Raw genomic sequence first — 13,554 nt, forward strand, 5'->3', positions numbered from 1 at the left:
TTGTTTTATCTGATATTACACAGTTTTATGACTTTTATACTATATTTTCGTATTTTAAACTTGTATCCCCCCGTAGGAGGTTAATGCCTTCATTGCACCTCATGCGGTGCACTGTGGGCATTACTTAAGGTTCTTTGCAGCGTGCCTCTGGCCCCTAGCTGCAACCCCTTTGGTTCCTTTTACTGTACCTCCTCTCATATTCTCTTTCTTCCATCTTACTTTCCACCCTTTCCCAACAATTGATTCATAGTGCAACTGCGAGGTCCCCCCCCCACCCCCCCCCCACCCCCCGTCACAACTTTCAAGCCTTTTACTGTCAATTTCCGTTTCAGCGCTGAATGACCTCATAGGTCCCAGTGCTTGGCCTTTGGCCTAAATTCTATATGCAGTTCAGTTCAATGTATTTATTTTTCTATTAAAAAAAATCTAGTTCCATTTTTTCTTTGCTCCAAATGAAATATATATTAGTTGTCCTTCGAGTTTTTGACCGCAAACAGCTCAAAATAATAGTCTCAATCGTATTTTATTTTCTCATATTTTAATCATGTTTGCTGTATTTCAAAGACGAATCACCATTTTATTTTGTACTTTATAGAGTCTATTTTTTTTTTTTTTGTTATTCAGTTACGAGGGAATTCTGTTTTGATAACTGACTGCAAATAATTCTGGCTGTTGTTGATTAGTTTAGCTTCATGTGAACCTGGCAGATTTTATTATCATTTGTGGCAGTAAAAGATTATTTCAGCTTCATGTGAACCTGGCAGAAGATTTTATTATCATTTGTGGCAGTAAAAGATTATTTCAGCTTCATGTGAACCTGGCAGAAGATTTTATTATCATTTGTGGCAGTAAAAGATGACTAAGTTAAAGTAACATAAGATTATATTATTTCTGCCTATAAAGTCGTCTTTCATCTACCTGACTTTCCTTTCACAGACTAAATTTCTTACTCTCGTGCCTAATAATCAAAATTATTATTATTATTATTATTATTATTATTATTATTATTATTATTATTATTATTATTATTATTATTATTATTATTAAGAAGATGAACCCTATTCATATGGAACAAGCCCACCAAAGGGGCCATTTACTTGAAATTCAAGCTTCCAAAGAATATTATGGTGTTCATTTGGGCGAAGTAACAGAAAGGTAACAGGAAACGCAGCAGGAAGAGATCACTTACCAGGAAAAACGAAATTAACAAATAAATAAACAAACAGATAAAAAAGTAAGTAAATCAAAGTAAGTAAGATTAATAGCAAAAGTAAGTAAAAGAACCAAAAGTCCTGGTTATCGAGGCAGAGAGCACAAACGTCAGGCGGTGAGTCAGTTTCTGCGTACTCCCAAAGACAGTCCTGATTAATTGGGCTACGTCACGGCGTCCTCAAGGGCCAGTGGGGGGACCGTCTCGTAATTTACTCGCATTGTTACTTCGGCGATCGTCTTGCGTGACTGTGGACCTGAATTCCTGCGCAAAATTCGGACGTTGAGTTAAGGAAATTAATGGAACAGTGTCGAGTTCGCTGTTAACAGATGTATTACTATTACAGATGGTATTGTTATTGCCATTAATAATAATAATAATAATAATAACAATAATAATAATAATAATAGTAATAATAATAATGCAAATTATATTTTACGGTAATGGGCTGTACTGCGGCCAGAAAGTTGTGTTTGTTTGTGTGTGTGTGTGTGTGTATGTGTGTATGTGTGTAGCACACACACCAAAATATAGAGACTTTTCATACTAAAGGAGCGTAGCTTACAAACTTTTTACCTTCAAGGTAAACACAGGTCAGAGTTGTTTTTGTGATTATTTGAGATCATACTCATTTGTAACAATTAGTACTTTCTGTGTTTTAACCCTGCACTTATTATAGTTTAGCTTTTGGTCCCAGAACCTGATGTTGCGATTTTCGTTTCACAAAATCTTTCACGATCGAAAGTGTTTGGAGAAACCTTTATGAACTGTACGTAAAGGTTTGCCACGAGAATCTCTCTCACCTGTCGATCACCTGTGTTTATGTTCATGACTTTTTAGAAACAGGGTCAATGAGAGTTCAATAAATAAATAAATATATATATATATATATATATATATATATATATATATATATATATATATGTATATATATATACACACATACACACATTAATCATGAAGTTAAGAATGTCAAGTTAATAAATCATTGTCAATATTCGATATTATCACTGAAGGGAATTTATAAGTCACTTATAAATTTCCTTCGGTGATAATTTCATCGGGGATATTTTGAGGTAGCGAATTTGATATTATGCGATATTTATAGCTTCATGATTATATTTAAATCACGGTGATAAAAATTTATATATATATATATATATATATATATATATATATATATATATATATATATATATATATATATATATATATTATATATATATATATATATATATATATATATATATATATATATATATATATATATATATATATATATATATATTTGTATATACATTGCAGGACAAACAACAAAATACCCTTTAAACTCCCGTCTTAAGCAAGGAAAGGTAACTACTTCGAGTATCACTGCCTATAAGGATGAAAAGTATCTATAATTTTTGGGCTTTATACTTTTAATCAGCGAGTTCTCCCTGGCACAAGAAAGTCCAGGAGTTAAACACCACCAAACTCACCTGTCTGTCCTACCTGTCCGTCCCGTGCAGGTATAATCCACGTCACATTAGCTCCACTTTTCCCTGACTCAGCACACATGACTGGCACCTATGCAAATGCCTCTAATTACACATAAGTATACACGCTTAGTATTACTGTAGTTCCTTTACTGCTGGTACCTGGCATTCAGTCGATATGTAAGTGACTGCGCAGTCAGCCCCTCCAGCTTGCTAAGAGGCCATAAATCATTTTAATTACGGATAATAATTGCTTGTTTTGCTTAATGGCCTTAAAATAATTCGTATTTTTTATATACGTCAAAACATTGACTTATGGGAGTGACATACTTCTGACAGTCTGTAGCAGAAGAAGACGTCACGAAATATTGTTTTTATAATTTTTTTTTTGGCAGCTGTTTTTGTTTGTGTGTGAAGTCTTCTAGGCTTTCTGCTCATGCATAATTTAGGATTTAAGTCATGTTACTGATCTCCGCCCCTCGTAAAAACTGAATATCGTTTTAATCTTCGCTTTCTTACTGCCATCACAACAATTATCTTCTGTAACCTCTCATTATTTGCAAATATAAATCACTCTTTGATGGTGAAGTGTGTCAAAACTGTACTTTTCATCCAATCTCTTATTCATCTCTTTTTTTTATGTTGATAAAATATTTTGTGTTCCAAATCCGCACCTCGCTTGAAAGAGATGTGATGAACTTGGCCTTTCTTTCTTTTTTTTTTAGGGCGGGAGGGGGGAAGTGGGGGTAAAGGGTAGGGTTAAAAATACCCCCCAAAAATAGCTCCAGCTTGTCGTAATGGATGACTTAAAAGGGAGCTGCAGGTCAGACCTCCCAGTCAAATACTATGGTTTACGTCAGCAAGAATAATACGGTTGTGTAGCTGCCACTTTTGTACCCTCCCGACAAAAAAAATGTAAAAAGGAGAGCGGAAAATTATCTCTCTCTCTCTCTCTCTCTCTCTCTCTCTCTGTAGATAGAATGTGCAGTGGTCGAGAAAGCGGTCAAGTTGTCATGCTCAGCAGAAAAATCTCTCTCTCTCTGGATAGTATGTGCAATGCCTAGATATATTATCTACCTGTGTAATCCTGACAAGGGATATTGATAGAACTTGTTCACTGTTGAACGTATTTAATTATGCCTCGATATATGTGGAGAAAATAATTGCTAGTATATATTTGTAATTATAGTATATATGTTATGTCGAAGTATTGATTTAATTTTTATATTTCAGTGAAGCTTTTAGCACGTCAAGGGTAGTTTAATCAGCTGATACATTTTGAAAAATATCATTATGTGCGCTTTTAAATGTTATGTAGAAATATTGATTTAATTTTTATATTTCAGCGAAGCTTTTAGCACGCCAAAGGTAGTTTAATCAGTTGATACATTTTGAAAAATATTATCATGTGTGCTTTTAAATTATGGGCGTGTCCCTTCAAAGATTAATAGTACGAGACAGAAGGAATACTCATAATATAAGATAGTATACTTGTCATTCATAAAAAAAGGACCAATGACTATATATTTCCAGTGTTGGATTTTTCTGTGGAAATGGATAATTTTTTGCCCAATAATTTTTGCTTCGGTTTTGTGTGTTTTTACATGTTTTATCTGTAACTTCTTGTCATTCATAAAAAAAAGACCAATGACTGTGTATTTCCAGTGTTGGATTTTTTCTGTCGAAATGGATAAGTTTTCGACCCATAATTTTGTTCCGGTTTTATGTGTTTTTACGTGTTTCATCTGAAACTTTATCTTTATTTATCCCATTTCTTTGTCTTTCAGGGAGCCGCCTGGTCGTGGTAACTCATATGCAGATGACGTAGTCAGTGGGAGTGAATGCCTGCGTACATCGATATGAGATGCCGCGACTAGGGTGTACCGGTGGATTCTATCCGACCTGTCACTCACGGACCGTACCTGGACCACGCCTATGGACCTCACGAACCAACAACAACATTATCCTATCCCTCCTTAACCCCAACATCCTCCCCTCCTCCTCCTCCTCCTTCCCCCCTCCTCATCATCCTCTTCACCCAAGAAGACTTGGCTGAAGTTGGGAGACGTATCTTACTTCCCCCCCTCCTCCTACTCCCAACCCTCCCCCCTCTTTGTCTGCATTCGCAACGGGCGAATTAAAACAAACCCTGGTGGAGCCGAACGTCTTTGGAGCCCTTCCTGAAGAGGAGGACCTCGCCGACCTCCGGCGAAGGCGACTGGCGACTTCGAGTAGAACTTGAAGGAGGAGCCGTGCGCGCTGTACCCCCGAACGAAGAGGATTTCTCCCCCCTCCTTCGGCGGTAGGGGCATATCGCCGAAGGACTGGAAGTCAAAAGCTCTCTTTTTCTTTTTTTTTTAAATATATATGATACCTTTTTTTTTAATTATTATCATTATTATTATTATTTTGGTTTTTTAGGGGGGCTTCGCTTGTGGACACCCGAAGACACTCATAAGTGATTTGTTGAGAAGGAAAAAGTGATGATTTAGTATGATATGATGCTCCTTCAGGAGACTATATATAATTTTCCAAGTGAATTGTTGTCGTGTTGGAGAAATAGATAGATAGATAGATAGATAGCAAGTGAGAGAATCAGTTTTTGTGCCCAAGGACCTTCTAAGAGACTGGCGCACTCTCGTGAACCGGTGATACTGAAAAGGACGAAGAAGGAGGAATAACAGGAATCAGGAAGAGGTGTCTGTAATGAAACGTGAATTGCAAGAGTTACAATATAGAGGCTGTACAATCTCCAGTCAGCTGTGGATCTGTTATTATTTTTTTTTTTTTTTAGGAAGCAGATTTCGTGTGAATACCGCGTATTGTATAGCGGGCCAGTGCTCTTTCTGTTCAGCCCCCAACCCACTTTTTTTTCCAGCTACAGATACAGTCATAAATATTGTATCGCTGTAGTTTGCGATCTGAAGAGTTACGAAAACTGGACCAGAAAACGCCTGTGTGTGTGTGATCAGCAGACCTGCTTTATTATTATTTACAGAGGCAGCAAAGAAGAAGAAGAAGAAGAAGAGGAAGAATACCGCATTAGGCCTGTACATGTCTTCGCTTGAACCGCATCCCAGATCTTGGAAGAAAATATGTATAAAGTTTTGTTACTGATACTGAAGTTCTTAGCTGCAAATGGTGTTTTAGTGGCTTTCTCCTCTCCTGCAATTCGAGGTCAGAGTAGAAGAATAGTAAATGCCTTAATTAAGAAATGTTGACTGTTCACGGCTTAGGATCTTTTCGTTTCTTACGATTTTTATTTTACTTTTTTTTTGTTTTTTTAATTACTGACGACTGCAATTTTTTTTCTTTTTTTTTTTGGCTTCTCGGTTGGATTAAACTAAATGTTTTTTTTTTTTTTAATAAAACTCTTCGAGGAAATTGTACAGATTTTATTATAGATTTTAGAGGCCAGGGGCCCTTAAATAAGTCCGACTAATTCTGAATTATCGGGAGAAAAAAAAAAACTTGACCTTTTCGAGAAAAAATAAAAGAGAAAATTTGCAATGTTTTGCCAAAGTTATGTGTGTGCGATCCTGAATTTATGTTTGTTGACCAATGTATCGATTATTATCGTAATTATTACTACTATTATTATTAATATAATTATCACTTTTGCTATTGTAATTTAGGTTCCGTTTTTCGTGTTAAGACGGAAGTCTGTTGTTTTGTATAAGTTCATTTGCCTAAAAAATTGTTGGCCATTTGTTATCTAGTAGATGAGATTACTTTATCGATTGGAAGCTATTTGGCGTTGCAAAAATACATAGCTGAGAAGACCAGTTAAGTCGTGGATTCGGGAGTTTATTTGAGTCCAAATGTGATTTTTTTTTTTTTATCTTTCTCGTCAGTAGATCTTTCAAAAGATTAAGTTCAGCGTCGTCAACAAGAATTGTATGTAAAAAGCTCCATGAGATTTAGAAGTTGGTATTTTTTTTAAACCTGGGCGTTGGAGAGATAAGCATCATCTTGTTTATGAAGTTAGTCCAAAGTGTTCACTCGACCTTGTTTTAGTTTTTAGACGAAAAAGAAAGACTAACGACTTCTCTTTTCTGTGGAAACCTGTATGTACGCATCTGTGCATATAGGAAAAGGGAAAAAAATAGTATCTGTTGCTTTCTCATCAGGCTACCATAATGACTACACGAGGAGCTCCTGGTCTGTTTTGAAGTGAGTCTAAAAAATATGCCTAATATTGCTGTACATTGAGCGCTCAGTGCAAAAGAGGAACATTTTAAAATAAAAATAAGAAACTTTCAAAAAAAGCGTGAGGGAGAGTACTGAGAGAGTTTTGAATGTTTGAAACGTGTGTGAGTGAACTTATTAAGGGTCAAGAGGTGAATGATTTTTTTTTCTGAGAGAGAGAGAGAGAGAGAGAGAGAGAGAGAGAGTGTGTGTGTGTGTGAGAGTGTGTATACGAGCCTCATTTTGTGCAATGCTGTCCATATGGCTTTATTCAATGGTGTAAAAAGTTATAGCAGTGATACTGTAATCACTGCCGTAGATTGTTGCATAGAACTAAGAGTACCGCGTTTCCCCTCCTCCTTCTTCTCCCTCCTACCCCCTCCCCTTCCCTTTCCTTTTTTCCTACCCTTTACATTTTCCTCCTCCTCCTCCTCCTCTCTTTCTTTTTCTCTCTTTGCCTCCTCACCGTTATCGTCTTCTCTCTCCCCTGCCACAATTTTCATCCATTGTCTCTCTCTCTCTCTCTCTCTCTCTCTCTCTCTCTCTCTCCCTGGTGTTATCATTGTGAGTTAGTCGAACACAGCCATCCCAGCATTGGACTCACTTTTTCAGCATTTCATAGGATATGCCACATTTCTACAACATGGGTCAACTGATCCTTGATTTCTGTTGTTGTTGTCAAGGTTTTACCATTGCTTACCTTCAATATTTTTAGTGTTATATCTTCTTCTCTTTTCATTTTTTTTAACAAACCCAATATCATATTTTGCTTGTGTAGTTACGATAATTTTGTCATTTACTTTTTTTTGTTTTTGTTTATATTTAGATCAGCTCGGTATGAGGAGAAACTGTCCCTTGTTCTCTCTATATAGATTCGGATGGTAATAATAATATTATTTCTGTCATTTCCTTTGTGTTCCCCTTTTATTTTTTTTTTTTGTACAATATTCCATGATAGATGTGTCTTTTATTTAATCATGTAAATTCTAGTGTTATGTATGCAAAACCAATCAATCAACCACCTCTCTCTCTCTCTCTCTCTCTCTCCTTTCCTGCTTCTTCACTGGTTTTATGTGCATAAAACCAGTCAACCAACCACTTTACCACTTTGCCCCCAATTTCTCTCTCTCTCTCTCTCTCTCTCTCTCTCTCCTTTCCCTGCCTCTCCACTGGTGTTGTAATCATCGTATGCAATGTTATCCGTTATTCCTTTCCACACCTTTCCCGCGACATTTCTTTAACCTCCGTCTGTTATTTTCGCGTTACCAGCTATACGCTTCCCAACTGTATACGATTAGTTTTTAAGAGTTCAGCAATATCCCTGTAAAAAGTTGTCTACTGTAAATTAACAATGATGATGATAACAATATGGATTATGATAAAAAAAGAGATCTTTCTAAAGGCATAGATTACAAATTCATTGACAAAATAAACTGTGTCCAAATGAGGTTGTTTTAATTTTTTTTTTTACCCCTACTCTGCATGTTTTGTTTAATTGTGATGTGAGGGTAGACGTATGCTGGGAAATTATGTATATATATATATATATATATATATATATATATATATATATATATATATATATATATATATACACACAAAATTTCCTAGCAGTATGTATATTATATATATATGCATATATATACATATATATATATTATATATATATATATTTAGATAGATATTTCGTACATAAAAAATATATATATGTATATGTATTTGCGTGTGTAAATATATATGTATAAGTAATTTTAATATAATTGTTGCTCCCAGAGAAGCACAAACAGGCCACATAGCCAAAACAGTTTTTGGCTTCCCATTATTTGCCATATTAGTGATCCTTCAGAGACGGCAAGTTTAAATTCATTTCAATAATATAAATGATACAATTTCAAAGAGGCTGTGGATACAGGTATCCACACACCTGAATCTTTTAAATACAGGTATGTATTTGCATTTTTGGATCCATGACTTGTATCCCATGTATCCCTTCAATGTTATGAGTTCTATTATCTGCAAGATATGGACTAATTCATCAGCGGAAATTTATAATTATCAGAATAAATCAATGTTTGACAGGAATTTGGAGGAAATACCTGAGGGCGAATTAAAACCTCATGTGGTGCACTGTAGGCATTACTTAAGGTTCTTTGCAGCGTGCCTTCGGCCCCTAGCTGCAACCCCTTTCGTTTCTTTTGCTGTACCTCCTTTCATATTCTCTCTCTTCCCACTCTCCACCCTCCCCGAACAATTAATGCGTAGTGCAACTGCGAGGTTTTCCTCCTGCTACACCTTTCAAGCCTTTTACTGCCAATTTCCGTTACAGAGCTGAATGACCTCATAGGTCCCAGTGCTTGTCCTTAGGCCTAAATTCTATATTCAATTCAGTTTAATGTTATGGAGACGCAGATGCTCTTGCAGGGAGCCTATAAATGTGTATACAAAATACAAATTGCTGTATGAATACTCCGCAATAAAAAACCGAAGGAAAAGTATAAGTATCCTGAAGGTATTAATTCTTACTGCTTGAGTTACCCCTGTTCTTGTTAGTTACCTTGTATAACTATGGTATGTCCAAGTTATCTATGTAAAATTTATCTATGCAGGATTTGCATCAACAGCTCTGCTCATATGGAGTTCAGTACCCGCAAATTTATTCAGAATGAAACAATGGATGTTCATTGTATTTACAATTTTCCCCAAGATTCATAGGGCATTTTATATCTTTTAATAGTTTCTAGATGGAAATGCTTGAGGCTATGGAGAATGGTGGAAAATATCCCTAACCATACATCAATACAAAACCTTATGTATACTAACTGCCAAATAAATATTATTGCAACTCCTTTTGTTCTTTGGCAAGAGAGGAGAAATCTATGGTGCATCACTATATTGTGACCGGAAATAATGAGTAAAAATCTACCATAATATGAATGAGAGACTATTCTTAACCCTTTTTTGTGTTTTTTGGGAAAATTATAGTCTCTCATTTACTTTATTGTGGCTTTTTACTCATTGAAGGAGAAATGTTAAGAGGAAAACCTTTATAGCATGGAAATTATTAACCTCCTTTAAGTAAAAAATGAAAAAAGAATTAGGAGCAGATACAGGTAACAGGAATCTGAGGTTGGATAGTTACGGCCAGCGACAGTTGTTACCCCACCTGTGTGCTTTCAGGCAACAAAACCGTTTGAAACAAAGCCCTTGCCATCAGAACCACGCGGGTGTCCGGGGTGCGGAGATGTATGGTGAAGTGTCAGTGACGTTAAAGCTTTAAAAACTTAATTTGAGGTTTAATTTTGATACCAAACTCCTATTCGTTCATTGCTGAAAACCAGGGCATTCAGACAATAAGCTTGTATATTTATCTTGGATGTTCACACCCTGATTGCATTCTGATGAAGGTAAGATATCATCTTGATATTTGTTAGGTAATTAATCCAACAACACCTTCCCCCGCTCCCATTACCCATCCCCTTCCTCATCCACCCCCACCCCTCTCAAATACTCGCTGATCGCCATTTAGGATTTAGCTTTGAAATGTATGGCCTCTAAGCAGACGGAAGATGGTTGGAAATCATTTTGGTATTTGTTAGGTCAGTAAACCCACATCACCCCCTACCCCTAATCTACCCTCTCCCCCTTCCCCTTACCACACCTCCACCTGACCTGATCGCCATTCAGTGCTCTTGTTGACTCAAGCTGATCCCATGTCATCATAGATTGTTTTATAGGTGAAACTTTAAATAAATAGACATAACCTTCCTATAATGTCAGGTCCTGACCTAACCAGATCTTACCTACCTAACCTAACTTAGGTCGACGTGCCCTGACCTGGGAGGGGGCGGGGGACTGGAACACCCCCCCCCCCACCAAAAAAAAGGCGGTAACCTGTCCTGGTCGACGACTGGCGGGAATGAGGTCGCGCAACTAAAGTAAAGTTTTACCGTTTTATATTAGGACTGTAAGTTAGTGAGTCAAATTTACTTTTACTCCTGAAAACTATTTTGTCACGAATATATTAGAAGGTAGTCATTAGAAATTTAAGTGGATATTCCCTGTTGTAGGAGTGAACTGGCCATTTGCTAATCAGATACTAATTGTTCCAGTGGCTTTTTTTATTCAGTTCAGTCAAGAGATTCGCTTCAGTTTCACCCATCACGGTATATGACACATGGCATGGCATGGCCTGTTTGTATCATGACGTTACAGTTACGTTACAGTTACAGACATTTTAATTAGTTCGATTAAATTTTTCCACCCAGACGCTGTACCGTGGAAATAATGACATATGACTAGAATGAATGTTTACTTAATTTTTTCCCAGTTTAGTGTTAGAGATCGAGAATATGTAAAAAAAAAAAATATCGTTAAGGTGTATGACAGTAAATTCTAGATATTTAGGATTTTTTTTTTACTTTATTGTGGTAATTATTAAAACAGGACAAAATTATCAAGCTTTGACACCAAAACATCCATAATTACATTAATTTTACCCAGAATGTTAATAGGGGGTTGGTTCTGGATAAAGTGCAAAGCCATCTTAGATAAATATTCCATATTGACTGTAGCTTTAAACTTCGTCTCGATGAACTTTTAGTGTTTACAGGGATTAAAAGCTGAAGGATTTTATAGTTATGACTTAGGGCAGGGCCGTCCAACCCCATGCCAGTGGACCCAAAAGTGGCCCGTTTGATTTTGAAAATGGCCCGCTAGAGAAAAATAAGAAAGTATATTTCTCTTTGTTATATACATACACGCAGGTGGCCCGCTTGACTCTCTTGTTTTTTCAAGAGTGGCCCTCAGACTAAACAACTTCGATGGCCCTGATTTTGGGTATTAGGTCGAGTTTTAAAATACCCTGATTGCCTGATCTGGTCAAAATTACGTTTGCTTCGAGAGTCATATTTATTGACAATATATTAAAAGGCAGTCATTAGAAACGTAAATGAATGTTAATATGTATATACTTGCTTCTGTGAATATATAAATACCCAAGTGATTTTATTCAGATTTATGTAATCCAATGCGCTGGATATGTATTACCACTGGAAAGTTAGTATTTTTTTATTTAACTTAGTTATTTCATGATATATGTTTATGATTTTATTTAAATTCTGTTCGTTGTTGTTAAACGAGCGGTAACCTCTATAGTAATCATTTAGTTTTATAACGCTTTCTCGTGATCTTAAATGGAAAAATTAAGTCAGTAGTAGAGTGTATGTAGTATACTGCTGTATACAGGAAGCTTTCGCCAACTTGATCAGTTGGTCTTTTCAGCCTAAATAGACATTTAGGACAACAAGAAAGAATAACAAGCCCTTTTTTCCATTTTTCAAATATGTTGTCCTAAATGTATTATTATTTCTATGTTTATTCAGCCTGAAGAGGCCAACTGATGAAGTTGGCGCCAATTCCTGTATATAGCAATATACTACATACATACTACTGCGGACTTTTATTTTTTCCAATCATTTAGTATTTATTTGTCTTATGAAACGAAGACATTTGTGTCGCAGTGCTGTTGCAAGAATTTACTATGAAGTAAACAAATGGTTTTTTAGGTGACGTTTCAGTACTGACCCTATCCAGAGCACTCTACAGTAATTCCATGTTGCTATATGTTGTCATTTATTCAGTAAAGTAGACGAACAATTGTTTTGCCTAAGTAAATGAGGACTCACTAAAATTTGAATAAACGCCATTATTAATTAAAATAAACTGTCCAACCTCACAAAAAATAAATGCATTCACTTCGAAATCCGAAATGAGCAATAGGTACTTGGTGCTTATTCATATATTAAAGTGACGTTAGTATTTGTATTTTTTTAACTGTCGTTAGATACCTAGTGCATAGGCGTCAAAGTCCTTTTACCAATAGTGCTATTTAGGAGATATTACTTAAATATTTAAGTTTAGCAAACCTCAGTCTTGGCAATGAAGTCGTTCTTGTCACATCTCCCCGTTGGGGGGCCAGTGCCGTCAGTGCACCTCTCGCCGTGCACTGTAGGCATTACTTAAAGGTTCTTTGCAGCGTCCCTTCTTCGGGCCCTAGGTACAACCCCCTTTCATTCCTTTTACTGTACCTCCGTTCATATTCTCTCTCTTCCATCTTGCTTCATAGTGCAACTGAGAGGTTTTCATCCTGTTACAACTTTCAAGCCTTTCTATTTCTATTCTCAATTTCCCTTTCATCGCCGAATAACCTCACAGGTCCCAGTGCTTGGCCTTTGGCCTAAATTCTGTCATAATCCATTCTTGTCACATAAAAAAACTAAGATTCCGACAGCAGGACATATCGATGGCTGAGCGGGATAAATCCACTTATCGGCAAGTCATCAGGGCTAATGGGGCAATTAGGCAACTTGAAAGACCCAGTCATTGGCTGACGTGATTACCACCAACCCTGCCCCCCCCCCCCCACCACCCATATATTAATTAGATTTTCGGATGGAGTTGATGTCTCTGACCCATTTAGTCATAAATGTCGTGTTTGTGGAATAAATTTTATTAGTAAAAGTTGTTTATTAAGGAAACTATCATGATTTGCTCATTTTAATTTTCGTAAGTGCAACTTTTATTGATAAAAGTGATTCAGGAAAAAGTTACGATATTGTGACTTTAATTTTCGTAAATACGACTTTTATTGATAAAAGTGATTCAGGAAAAAGTTACGATATT

The 13,554-nt window shown here is 36.2% G+C and overlaps 1 protein-coding gene and 1 long non-coding RNA gene across 3 annotated transcripts in view; both read left to right on the plus strand.

Annotated features, from left to right (window-relative positions):
• Scr (Sex combs reduced) overlaps positions 1 to 8,317 on the plus strand; it is a 201,226-nt gene extending 192,909 nt beyond the window's left edge. For both annotated transcript variants that reach the window (XM_067119833.1, XM_067119834.1), the window contains one exon: positions 4,473 to 8,317. The gene's annotated coding sequence lies outside the window, so the exon portion shown is untranslated. The remainder of the gene's footprint in view (positions 1 to 4,472) is intronic.
• Positions 8,318 to 10,082: 1,765 nt separating this feature from the next.
• The window catches only part of LOC136847854 (uncharacterized), a 200,426-nt gene continuing 196,954 nt past the window's right edge, over positions 10,083 to 13,554 (plus strand). Inside the window, exon 1 of the long non-coding RNA XR_010855869.1 lies at positions 10,083 to 10,277. This is a non-coding gene — a long non-coding RNA (uncharacterized lncRNA). The remainder of the gene's footprint in view (positions 10,278 to 13,554) is intronic.

Source organism: Macrobrachium rosenbergii, chromosome 17 (assembly GCF_040412425.1).
Source record: "Macrobrachium rosenbergii isolate ZJJX-2024 chromosome 17, ASM4041242v1, whole genome shotgun sequence".
Classification (NCBI taxonomy): domain Eukaryota; kingdom Metazoa; phylum Arthropoda; class Malacostraca; order Decapoda; family Palaemonidae; genus Macrobrachium; species Macrobrachium rosenbergii.